The following is an 11,765-nucleotide window of genomic DNA, read 5'->3' on the forward strand; positions in this document are numbered from 1 at the left end:
CGAGGGAAGAACGGAGGAGTTGGGGGTAGGGAGAGAATGAGAAAAAGCAAAAACAGCAGGGAAAGTGGAAGGAATGGACGGGATAAAAGCATCACAAGGCACATGGGGTGGGCATTTAGGGGGGAAACAGAAAACGAGGAAGAAAGCACGAAAATAGATGCACTCTCACGGAGCGTTGAAGGATAATGAGGACGTTCTCTGAACGTGAACAGCGGTAGGATAGAAGTCATCCAGTGAACATGATGGTGTAGAAGCGTCCCCCAGGGACCGACAGACAATAGAAGAGGAAGGAAAGCGATTGAATGACAAACAAGCAAATGAGTGACAAGAAAGCGAACCGATCCTAAGAAACACTGTGAGTGTCTGACACGTTCACACGAGGTATTTCATTAACAGAGACCTAAAAGTTGTCTGAAGGAAAGACCTAACAATGCCCTGTTTAAGAATCTGGATAAGATAGAGGATTATTGCATTAGAACTGTTCATAATTGTGAGTTTCTATATGTACCTGCCGTGATTCAGTCGTGGGTACAAATATAGAGGCCGCTAAAAAAAGACATTATGTTCAGCACTGGCACAGACAGGCAATTCTGGTGTGTCACACTTTGTGGGATGTTGGTATACTAGAGCAGAGATGGAGCAAGTATCTTCACTGCAATTGCATTAAGCACCTGGTGACTTTTGAAATCAAAGTTAATTAGAGAACAAACTTGTGAAAAGCCAGCATGTGCGAAGGAGCCGAGATATTCAGAGGGTCATAAGAACCAGTATCTCGTGGGGTTGGAGAGATTGGAGGTGGGTGAGGCGTCTTGGGAAGGCTTCCCTCGCCCTTTCAGGACCTCTTTCTCTCTTGCAGTTCCTCTTTCATCCTTTACTTTTGCTTGCTCAGGACTACATTAGATTACACCTCTCCTGGACATGTTTTTTTGTCAAATTCATCCCCAGCTACGCCCTCCGTGCCCTCACCACAGACAAGTGCACCAATCGCCACTTATAAACGAGTGAGTTACATCATTTGATTGTTCTCGCTATGCTTTGTGGGACCTGTAGTTTTGCACTGCCTTGTGCCAGTATTAGTTTTCAAACGCCATAATACTGTCTCTTGATGGCCAGGACTGGCTGCTTGTGTCACACATGGCCTGAGGTACGAATCACATATTATGTCAGCTGTGAAGCTAGCCTCCTTAGCACTTCCCAACGTCTGTTAATTTTGTTTTGCACCTAACTCAAAACTAGAGCCAAATTTCCAGGGGGGGGGGGGGGGTTGGGGGGTGGGCGGGAACTGAATCTTTAAGCCATAGGCAGAGTGGAGCTGCAGGGGCTCTTAGAAGGGGTGAAACAACAGCGAGGCCTCATTAACATGCAAATGGTCTTTTAAAGACCTGTGAAGTGCTCGGGTGCGGCTGTGTGCGCCGGGAAGCTTCTCATCCCGGGCTGCCACACACGAGGGGGGGGTGGGGGCTGAAGCCCTTTGAGTCCAATGGGTGTTGCGCGCCTGCTGTTTGCACATCAAAGGCAAAATGCGGAAAGTAAGCCATGGCTGGCTGGTTCTTTAGTGAGAAAAGATTTTATCAAGCGCTGTAATGTTGTTGGAGTTGCCACAGTGAATGGGTTTTTTAAGACTGCGAATTGCGGAAGATCACAAAATGTTAGGGTGACGCTGAGTTTCAAATGTGTTTCTCTATTTGCAAATGTATCAGCTCTGTCTGTAATGCCATACACTGTTCGATGTTTGTTTCGTATCCATTGAATCGAAACTGTGCCCCACAATGCAGTTACACGGACTGCATTTTAAGAATGAAAAAGCCTGCTAATAAAATTAACAAACTCCTGCCAGGGAGTGTTGTCAGGCACATGGGGAGGGTAATCTCACTGACCCCTACTGCTCACACCCCCTCACGCACCAAAGGGCTCCTGACATCTGCGAATAAAAGCCACATTAAAGAGGCCAAGTAACAGTGACTCCCTCCCCTCGGTTGGGGAGCCCGTTTTGTAGCAGTGCAGCTGTTTTAAAAGCGCTGCAGAGGTCCTTGTATTCAACAGTTTTCAGGCAACAATAAAAGTGCCAAGAATGGATAACTCTGGTAATTAACATACCTGCAGGAGAGAGATTGGAGTGGGTACTGCTTTTGTCACAGAGGTCCGCTTGTGTAGGAATAAAACTTAGTTGGTAAGCGCTCCAATGTTGATTATTAATTTTATATACAGTCAAATTTAGTTGAAGGTATGATTATTTGTGGCACTCCACGATGTTGTTAGAGAATAAAAATCAACAGCTGAATATAAGTTGCCATGAAGACAATAAAAATTCTAAATTGAATAGATCCGTTGTAAGAATCAACCAAAAATGTAAAAAAAATGTTATGGCAATTATTGATTTATTGGACTTTCGTATTTATTGAGCTGGAACTGTGCCCCACAATAGTCACACGGACTGCATATTAAGAATAAAAAAAACATACTGGTATAATTAACGCGCTGTAAGATATGAAACAGTTAATTACAAAATAAACACACACACAAACGAAGTGGCACAAACTGCATTTGAAATCAACAGACCTGAAGTACATGTTTTCCCATTTTCAAAGTTGGAATCTCTATACCATATCCTTGCAACAAAAGTCCACATAAACAAAAAAAATTATGGGGCGAAGAAACACAGCTACAAAAAAACATGTAGTAACAAGATGTGTTTATTTCTAAAAATAAGCATTTGCAATGCAATAGGTCTCGCATTTACGCGAGTTTGAGCTATTGACATTGCAAATAACAATGCCTTTTATTTTTGTTTTTGTTTTTAAAACATAAATAAAAGGCTTTGTCATTTACAATGTCAATAGCTTAAACACGCATAAATGTGAGACCATTTGCATTGCAAATGCTTGTTAAACCTTTGCTGCAGAATGAAAGGACAATGGAAAGTATTTCATGACTGTATTAAGCTTCTGAAATATAGAGCAGTATACAATTTCAGAAGAAAAATGGAAAAAGCAATAATAAAAACAAAGCGTTCCATAAACACCGGTAAAACACTGTTTCAGTTGTTTTTTATGGCGCGAAAATGAGTAACTACTGAAAAGCACTGTTTTTTTGAAGTATTGAAATCACTGGAAAACACTGAAAAAACACCACCAGAATTTACCAAAAATAGAAACTGAAAACAGGAAAGCCTAGGTATAATGTATGCAGGGTAGGCGTTCCCACTCAGGAAAGCCTTGTAAAAGATGCAGTGAAATCTACAAGATTTCACAGTGTGACTTTTAGGACGCCACTGCATCAAAACCTTACGCCCAAGCAGGCGTAAGGAGCGACGCAGTGTATTGGGAATAGGCCGCAACACGCGTTGCTGGACTTGCGTCGTGCTTGCGAAACGACTCCAGCAATGCATGACTTTTCCGCCAACAGACGCGTCAGTATTTCTGATGCATCTTTCAATCCTATGCGCCATAGTGTGCCGTATTGTAAATATGGCGCATCTATGGTGGCGCAAGGGTTTTTCACGCAGGCGCAGGGAAACTGACGCATCTATACAGATGCATCAGTTTCTTGTAAAGCTGCGCCCTGGTGTGCAAACCAGAGTCCTGGGCCTATTTTGAGACGCCATCCTCAGAGCTGCCCTCACCTCTCTGCTCCTCCAGCCACGCAGGCCCTGCAGGATGGGAGTTCTGTGCCGAGCTGCAGAAGGCTGGCAGGGTGGTTTCCGGTGGGCAGTCTAAAGCTTCTCTTGACGTGTTTTGGCCATTATTACATCCCCCGCTTCACCCCTCCTCGCCCGCCTAAACTCAATTCAGCCAATCAGAGCAGTTGGTTGGGGTGAGGGCGGCAAGCAATGCAAAGCGAACAGTAAAGGTGGGTTAAAACAGGTCTAAAGGGAGTTGTTGGACTGCAAGCTACTCAAAGGGCAGCTCGTGATCAACTGATTGGATATCCCCATACATGCCAACATTTCAGAAGAGCAAAGTGGGAGATTTTTGGAAACAAATCGGGAGAATGGGGCCTTGAATCGGGTTACTGTCATGTATGGGCTTTGGAAGTGTGCTGCTGTAGGGCTGGACATTTGAAACGCAAATGCACGTTTTTTTCTTACCTTTCAGAAGCATGGGGCGCAATGGCAAAGAGAGGGTGATGCAAGTGTTGTGCACTGGCCTGGCAGCGCATAACCCCCCCCCCCCCCCCCCCCCCCCCTCCATGTGTGGCAGCCCGGGCTGAAATGGCTTCCCGAGCCGTCCCCGAGTACTTCACAGGTCTTTAAAAGACCATTCGCTTGTTAATGGGGCTTTGTTGGTTTTTCACCCCTTCTAGAGACCCTGCATTGCCACTCTGACTATTGCTGGAAGAATTAGCATGTTACACAATATCAAGCCCTGTCAGCTGAAACCCGAGGAATCGGGTGATTGCTTGCAGGAATCGGGAGGCGGGAGACCAGCCTTGAAATCGGTAGTCTCCCGCCTGAATCGGGAGGGTTGGCATGTCTGTATCCCTGATTTTAGTATCTCAACCCAGCACGAGTTCCAGACCAAAAACAAATGTGCAGTCTAAACCACAGTCATTTCTCTTGAGTGGTTAATGATATACCCTTTAAATATAATTAATCTCTTGAATTTCACATCTGGGGAAGTGATATTTCTAAAACAATGAAACCAACATTGTACTGTGTACATCATAAATCTAAGACTGAAATGCTGACACATTGGGGTCCGCGCTTTAGAAAAATGCACTAAATAAATAAATAAAATAAATAAATACCGCTTCGAGAAACGGCGGGCCTGCAGTAAGGGCTATATGAAAAATCGCACTATTTTAACATCGTTAAAATTATTTCCACGCCTCCTTTGATATATAGTTGCAGAGCGCGTGCCTGTGACGAGGCTGCTGCTTCCAGTTCTACATCGCACCCAGAATCAGACACCGGAACTAGTGTGGTGCTCGGCCCAACAAGCTACTTACCATGCAATTTCCCAGAGGTCTCTGCGCGTCTCATGGAATCTTTTGGGGCCATAGAACTGATCGAAATCGGAAATATAATGCTACTACATTTATATATTTAGCTCTATAAGTCACGAGTACTATGCCATGCGTCCACAATGATACCTAGTTCCCTTGCTCTCCCTAACATGAGGTAATACGACGAGGGGGCCTGCAATTCACAATTCCTTCTTTAGCTTTGCGCAGTGGCAGTATCGTAGCCAATGAGGTCTAACCGAGGCGCGATTATTGCTTATTGAAAACTTTACCCAATACCCCGCTGTGGAGATTTGAAATATAGTCTCCATTGCAATTTTTGACAGTCTCTAAGGAGACTGAATACTCTGGTGAAAAAAAATGAAGGCGAACGGAATAAATAAACGTATAAATTCTGCACAACGATTGGCGCTGGACGATCTTTCTCGATACTCTTTGAAGCGTTTTGCATTTGTGTGTAATGCTGGGCTCTTCCAATAGATGGCGTTCTTAAACTAATGTTTGAATGTGTACAAACCGCCCAGAAAGTTCATTTCTGGAAGCGAAGGGATTTGATATTAAGGGGAAACGAGGAGAGGGTTCGTTCAGATTACTGTTTTATTTTATAGTCTAAACAGTAACAAGGAGGGGGCATTTCCTTCCTTGCACTAGGGCCCGTTTCCTCACCTGGGAGTATGAAAGGCTGAGTGGACCCGTCCTGATGTACAGCTGATGAGCATAGCGTAACATGCGTCGGGGCACAGGGTGATGGGGCACAGGGTGATACACAGTTTATGCGCATATGATAATGTGCATGGGGGTACAGGTTGATGTACAGGCGTTGATCATAGGATAAAGTGCATGAGGGGGCACAGGTAAGTAGTTCATCAGCGGTGATCATCGGGTGTACTGTAATATAATCTGAAGAGCCCGACAATGACCAAAACGGTGTCATGTCACTGAAAAATTGATACAGAAAAATAACAGAAACTGGGGAGAGAGACATAACTGAACAGGCCCAGGAAGGTTAATGAAAGAGCTAAGGGGCCTATTTATGAGCTGTTTGCATTGCATTTACATCACGCAATGTGATACATGCGCAACGCAAACCTTAAATTTGATTTACGAGCCACGCAAGGCCACTTTGGCCCCGAGTGGCTCCATAAATCATAAATGTGCATTCTGCAGCACACAGAGAAAGAGGAATTTGCCTCTCAGGGGGGCATATCAGCAAGGGCCGGCGATAATTATCGCTAAGTGCACTTAGCGCGAGGATAATTATCGTCGGCCATCTCTGAATTTTATCGCGGAGATAGCGTGCTATCAGCAACGCGTATCTCCAAAGCAATAAAATTCAGAGCGCAAGCTGCCAACTGAGCGATTATCGCTGGAAATGCAGCGATGATCGCACAACTTTTGGCGATAGCTTGCTGATAGGGCTACACATACTTAGCCATGATATCTACCTTCCATAGGATATCATGGCTAAGTCAGTTTCAAAGCAGGTGTAAGGAAAGTAGCGATAACAGAGGTTATCGCTACTTTTCTTGTCGCTATGCTGCTTTGCGTGAGGCTTGATAATAGGAGAAATGTCGCTTAGCAACATTTCTCTCGTTATTCTTGTGAGGAACGGCCACTTTGCATCTCATTAGAGATGCAAAGGTGGGCGTTCAGAAAACAGGCCCTAATGCAAGGATTCACGCGTTAGCGTGTCCTTGCTAATAGGGCGATAAAATTATCGCCGCTTTTCATCCGAAAAATGGATGCAAAAGCGGCGAAAAAATTTTATCGCCTCGTTGATGATATGCCCCAGGATTTTTTTTGTGCAGGTAGGTGCTCCATCCTGCACAAAAACAATCCTGCTTGCAAAGCAGACCCCCTTCCACCATGGGGAATCGGTGCCTGTGTTGGCGTTAGGCTGCCAAAAGGGTGCTAGAATAGGGGAAAAGGCAGGAATGCACCGTATTACATTAAAGGTGGCACATTCCTGCCCGTTCCCTGTCACGCAGGCAGCACAGCTGGGTGACTTGCTGTGTTGCATGATTTTTTCATAAATCTGCCCCCAATCTTTTAGGGTTTTGCAAAAAGGTAGGGGCTGGTCGGCAGATCTGAACTGCGGAGAAAGAGAGCTCCAGTTCTTAGCTGCCATAAGAGAAAAGGTTTGACCACTAGCTCTAGAGAGGCAGAAACTAAGGGGCATATTATCAAGACAGGCGATAAAATGATCGCCGCTTTAGTGGCAGAAAACTGCCGCTAAAATGGCGATAATGGGCTTGATAATATGCTCTATGGAATTCCAATTGAAGTCCATGTTAGATGTGAAGGACATCTAACCTGAGCTTCAATTGGAATTCAATAGAACATATTATCAATCCCATTATCGCTGCTTTAGCAGCAGTTTTCTGCCGCTAAAGCGGCGAAAATTTTATCGCCTCTCTTGATAATATGCTCCTAAGACGAGCAAGGAGCCGGGCCTCCGAAGAACAATGGGTGATATTGTTGAAACTTGTCTCGCAGGTAAATGGGACCCATGTTGTCAAGGGCATGGATAGTAAAGTGCATGGAATTAAAAATGATATGCTTGGAAATTAGTAGCCAGTGTAGCCCGGTTAATGGAACAGAGGTGGAGGATCGATGGGAAAGTTGCAAGGCTAGCAGAGTTTCGCCCTTGTTGCTGCATTCTTTGGAGAATATATGCACGGCAGTGCAGTAGAAGGGAATTGCAGTAATCTATTTGACTAAGCATTATGCCCTGAATTACTGTATGATGGGTGGGGCCAGGGAGATATGGGTTTCATCAAGAGGAAGCAAGTTAAAGATAACTTGCTGGCCAGGCCAGAAAGAGAGAGCATGTGGTCCAAAAGGAGCTCCGAATTGCGCACGGTGGTAGCAGGAGCTGACGGGCTTCCAAGTTAAGGAGGAAAGAGGCAAGAAGGGTGAAACCTGGAGGAGTCAAGCAGCAAATGATCAAAATCTCAGTGTTCTTAGTGCTCAATTTAGGAAACTTGTGGCCCATACATTTGACCAATGCAGTCATGCATTTCTGGAAATTCTGTTGATCCATGGGGGTTTATTTAAGGACCCTTGTGTCACTTTTGCACCACCGGTACGTCACTTTTTATGATGCACCAGCGGTGTAAAAAATTTGCCATGTTGCGCCATATTTACAAAGTGACGCATCTAGGTAGATGCGCCACTTTGTAAACCCCAGCGCCACATTATACCTCAACACTGATACATAGTTTAATTGCTCTCCTTAACATGAGGTAGTATGACGAGGGGCCCTGTAATTCTCAAATTATTATTTAGCTTTGCGCAGTGGCAGTATCGTAGCCAATGAGGTCTAACCGAGGCGCGATTATTGCTTATTGAAAACTTTACCCAATACCCCGCTGTGGCGACTTGAAATATAGTGGCCATTGCAATTTTTGACAGTCTCTAAGGACACTGAATAAATCGGTGAAATGAAGAAAGAGTGATCGAAACGTTTTGTACATGTTTGTGTTTGTGTGTATGCTCTGCTGAGTGTCAGGCAGAAGACGAGTTTTGATTTCGTTCTTCGAGATGCTCTGCAGTCGGGTGTAATGCTGGGCTCTTCCGAGAGGTGGCGTTCTTAAACTCCTGTTTTGTGCCCAGAAAGTTAATTCCTGGAAACGAGGAGAGGGTTCGAGCGTTCACATTTTATGCGGTGTTTGAAACAGAACAAGCCGTGGCAAAGGTGTTTTTGACTTTTAACATCATATAACGTGTATTTCTAAAGCGCACCGTGGCACTGAATAACAACTGTTGCCCAGCTCGGAGCGAAGCTTCCGTCGGTGCAGCGGGTGCGGAGGCACCGGCTCCCAGAGTCCTGAGGCGGGCCCACTGAACCCTGATTGTACAGCTAGAGTGACCAACTGGCATGGGTGCAAATTCAGGACAGTGAGTGTAAAAATTCAGGACAAAGGGTCAAAATTCAGGACAAAAGGTAAGTTTTACAGACACATCAGAGGAGGTTGCGCAATAGTATATAAGTAAGTAAATTGACAACCACTTAAGTACAAGTGGAAATAAGTTTATATTAGCTTGAGACATTTGTGCACTTCATGGTCTTTCAGTATGCGCGCAGCTTTAAGCAAATGTGCAGGTCTTTTTGTGGTATCAAAACCGCCCCACCTTTCCAGCTCCCAGAGAAAACGCCTGATGCCCCGTCCGGACAGTCTGGCCTTGCTACCACCCTCCAATGGCGCCCCATCCTCACATAGAGCCTCTCTCATGTGTATTTAATTTCGTCTATAGTGCTACTCACCCCAAGTATGTGGGGCAAAGTATTGGAGTACGTTACAACACACAATTATTATATAGAGACAATCACTCATTGCTTTTTTAGGATTGTTATACTAATTGTGCTTTTAAAACCAGGACGCTTTTAATTCTGCCAATTAAATATAGAAATCTTTTAGAATCGGCGAGGTTACCTGCTGAGGAGCCTTTTATCGGCACACCTGCCATCTTGGGAGTAGCGTGGGGAGCAGTCTATCGTCTGACTCCCACACGCTATAATTAGGGCAATGGCGCGACCGCGCACTGTTACCTCTCCTGAGGCTTGAGCCGGGAGACGGAGGGCGATTGTTGCGGAGCGTGTGTGACAACAAATTCGTTTTAATCTCAAAAACGGTAGTTCTCACTTTTAAACGGTCAACATACGTATACAGTGTTTTTTAACTTCATTTATGCTTGGGGCTTTTTTAGGATTGTTATACTAATTGTGCTTTTAAAACCAGGACGCTTTTAATTCTGCCAATTAAATATAGAAATCTTTTAGAATCGGCGAGGTTACCTGCTGAGGAGCCTTTTATCGGCGCACCTGCCATCTTGGGAGTAGCGTGGGGAGCAGTCTAGCGTCTGACTCTCACACGCTATAATTAGGGCAATGGCGCGAGCGCGCTGGCGGCGCGCCGAAGGCGCGCCAAGGGCTAGCCCGTCTGCGCCCGTCCGCGCCTGGCCCGTGCCGAGTGCCACAGCCCCTGGATCACCTGGCACAAGTATTCCCGTCCGGATTGTCTACTCGAAATTGGCACTTCTGAGTTTAAGGGGGAGAGGCAGAGAACCTAACTGCGATGTGTGGGCATTTAATAAAGAGAAGCTGCCCCAATCGGGGGTATGTGTCTCTTGCAAATCCAGGCTACCAGACTTGTTATACTTGGCACCTTACAAGAAGAGCGAGCTTGGGCTTTGGCACCAAAAGGCCCAGGCCCAGGTTTGTAAATGTGCACTGGTAAATGCTAGATCCCTGATCAAACACAGCACTGAATGTGCACATTTCATCGAGGATAACAATATCCAGTTGACGTTTATAACCGAGTCCTGGACCGATGATGCCTCGGGGCCAGATCTGCTTAAAGCAACACCGCCAGGTTTTGTGTGCCACGCACTGAACAGGGGTGGGGGAAAAAAAGGGGGAGGATTGGCTATAATATACCCCAGCTCTTTTAAGGCAATTTTTCACCCTATATCCAATGCAGGATGTGAAGCGTTGGCCTTTAATTTTAATATATCTAGTCATCACACTTTTAAAGGCATCTTAATATATAGACCCCCGAACAATAAACAGACTTTTGTTTCAGCTATTGGTCATTTGCTGGAAGACAGTATCTGTCAGAGGTCTTATACAGTTTTGGGAGACTTTAATTATCATTTGGAGGTGCTCCTGAATCCTGATACAGCCACCCTTTTAGACATTATGAATAGCGTTGAACTTACGCAACAGGTTATTGATCCTACTCATTTGGCAGGACACACGCTTGACGGCATTTTTACCAACCATCCCGGCCTGCAGGTCACAGGAGTCAGGCCTTTGATATGGACTGAGCACTCGGCCATCCTGTTTGACCTTGCTAGTCAGGGACACGTCCCAGGGGGGACAAAGAGCAAGAATCTAATCGAGTTCCGACCCTGAAATAGAATGGATACTAGGGAACTCCAAGATCTCCTCACTGCCTCCCTTACTCATTCAAGTCTAGAAGCAGAGGAGGGGGCGATCTCCTATACGAGTTGGGTTGATAATGCCTGTAATAAGCTAGCTCCATCTAGGAGCATTAAACCCAAGAGACTTACTCCTTCGGCCTCCTGGTATTCAGAAGAACTGAAACAGGGTAAACATACTTGTAAACGGCTGGAACGTTTATGGAGGAAAGATTACAAGGACTCTGATAAGTTGGCGTATAGGAAAGGTTTAGCAAATTACAAACAACTACTGTTTGTTACTAAACAACATTGTTTTGTTAATAAAATTCAGCTTGCTAAAGACTCAGCCAAAGCTCTTTTTAAAACTGTTCTGGGCCTGTCATCCCCACGTCCCGTCCGACTGCAGCCAAGCGTGGAACTCTGTGAAAGGATCGCCTCCTTTTTCTTGAATAAAGTTGAAGTGATCTTTTCGGCCTTGAATGGTTCTTCGACAGGGGGGGAGTGACCAGGTCGAGGGTGATCAGGGGGGGAAGCATGCCCCTAATGCAGTCCTCGAGAAATTTGAGGCTCTGCCTCTTGACCAAGTACGCGCTCTCTTGGAAACGGCTACATCTGGATCACCTTATGACCCCTGTCCGGTGTCCATCGCTAAGTCAGTAGTTGAACCTCTGAGTAAGGCTCTTACTCCAGTGTTTAACTCTATGATTGAGACCGGATGTTTTCCCAGGCTCTGGAAAAAGGCATCAATCTTACCCCTCCTTCAAAAACCCAACTTAGACCCAATGGAACCCTCTAACGTTCGCCCAATATCTAGGCTCCCGTTACCAGCCAAAATGGTTGAAAAGGCCCTTAATATACAACTAGGGGCCTTTCTTCTC

At 45.4% G+C, this 11,765-nt stretch overlaps 2 non-coding genes across 2 annotated transcripts; both read left to right on the forward strand.

The window, feature by feature from the left end:
- Positions 1 to 5,160: 5,160 nt before the first annotated feature.
- On the forward strand, positions 5,161 to 5,300 carry LOC146783524 (U4 spliceosomal RNA). The gene has a single exon (XR_014971096.1). It is a non-coding gene; the product is annotated as a U4 spliceosomal RNA (small nuclear RNA).
- Positions 5,301 to 8,248: 2,948 nt separating this feature from the next.
- LOC146783525 (U4 spliceosomal RNA) lies at positions 8,249 to 8,388 on the forward strand. The gene has a single exon (XR_014971145.1). It is a non-coding gene; the product is annotated as a U4 spliceosomal RNA (small nuclear RNA).
- The last annotated feature ends 3,377 nt before the right edge of the window (positions 8,389 to 11,765 follow it).

Source organism: Triturus cristatus, chromosome 11, assembly GCF_964204655.1.
Source record: "Triturus cristatus chromosome 11, aTriCri1.1, whole genome shotgun sequence".
NCBI classification, from domain to species: Eukaryota; Metazoa; Chordata; class Amphibia; order Caudata; family Salamandridae; genus Triturus; species Triturus cristatus.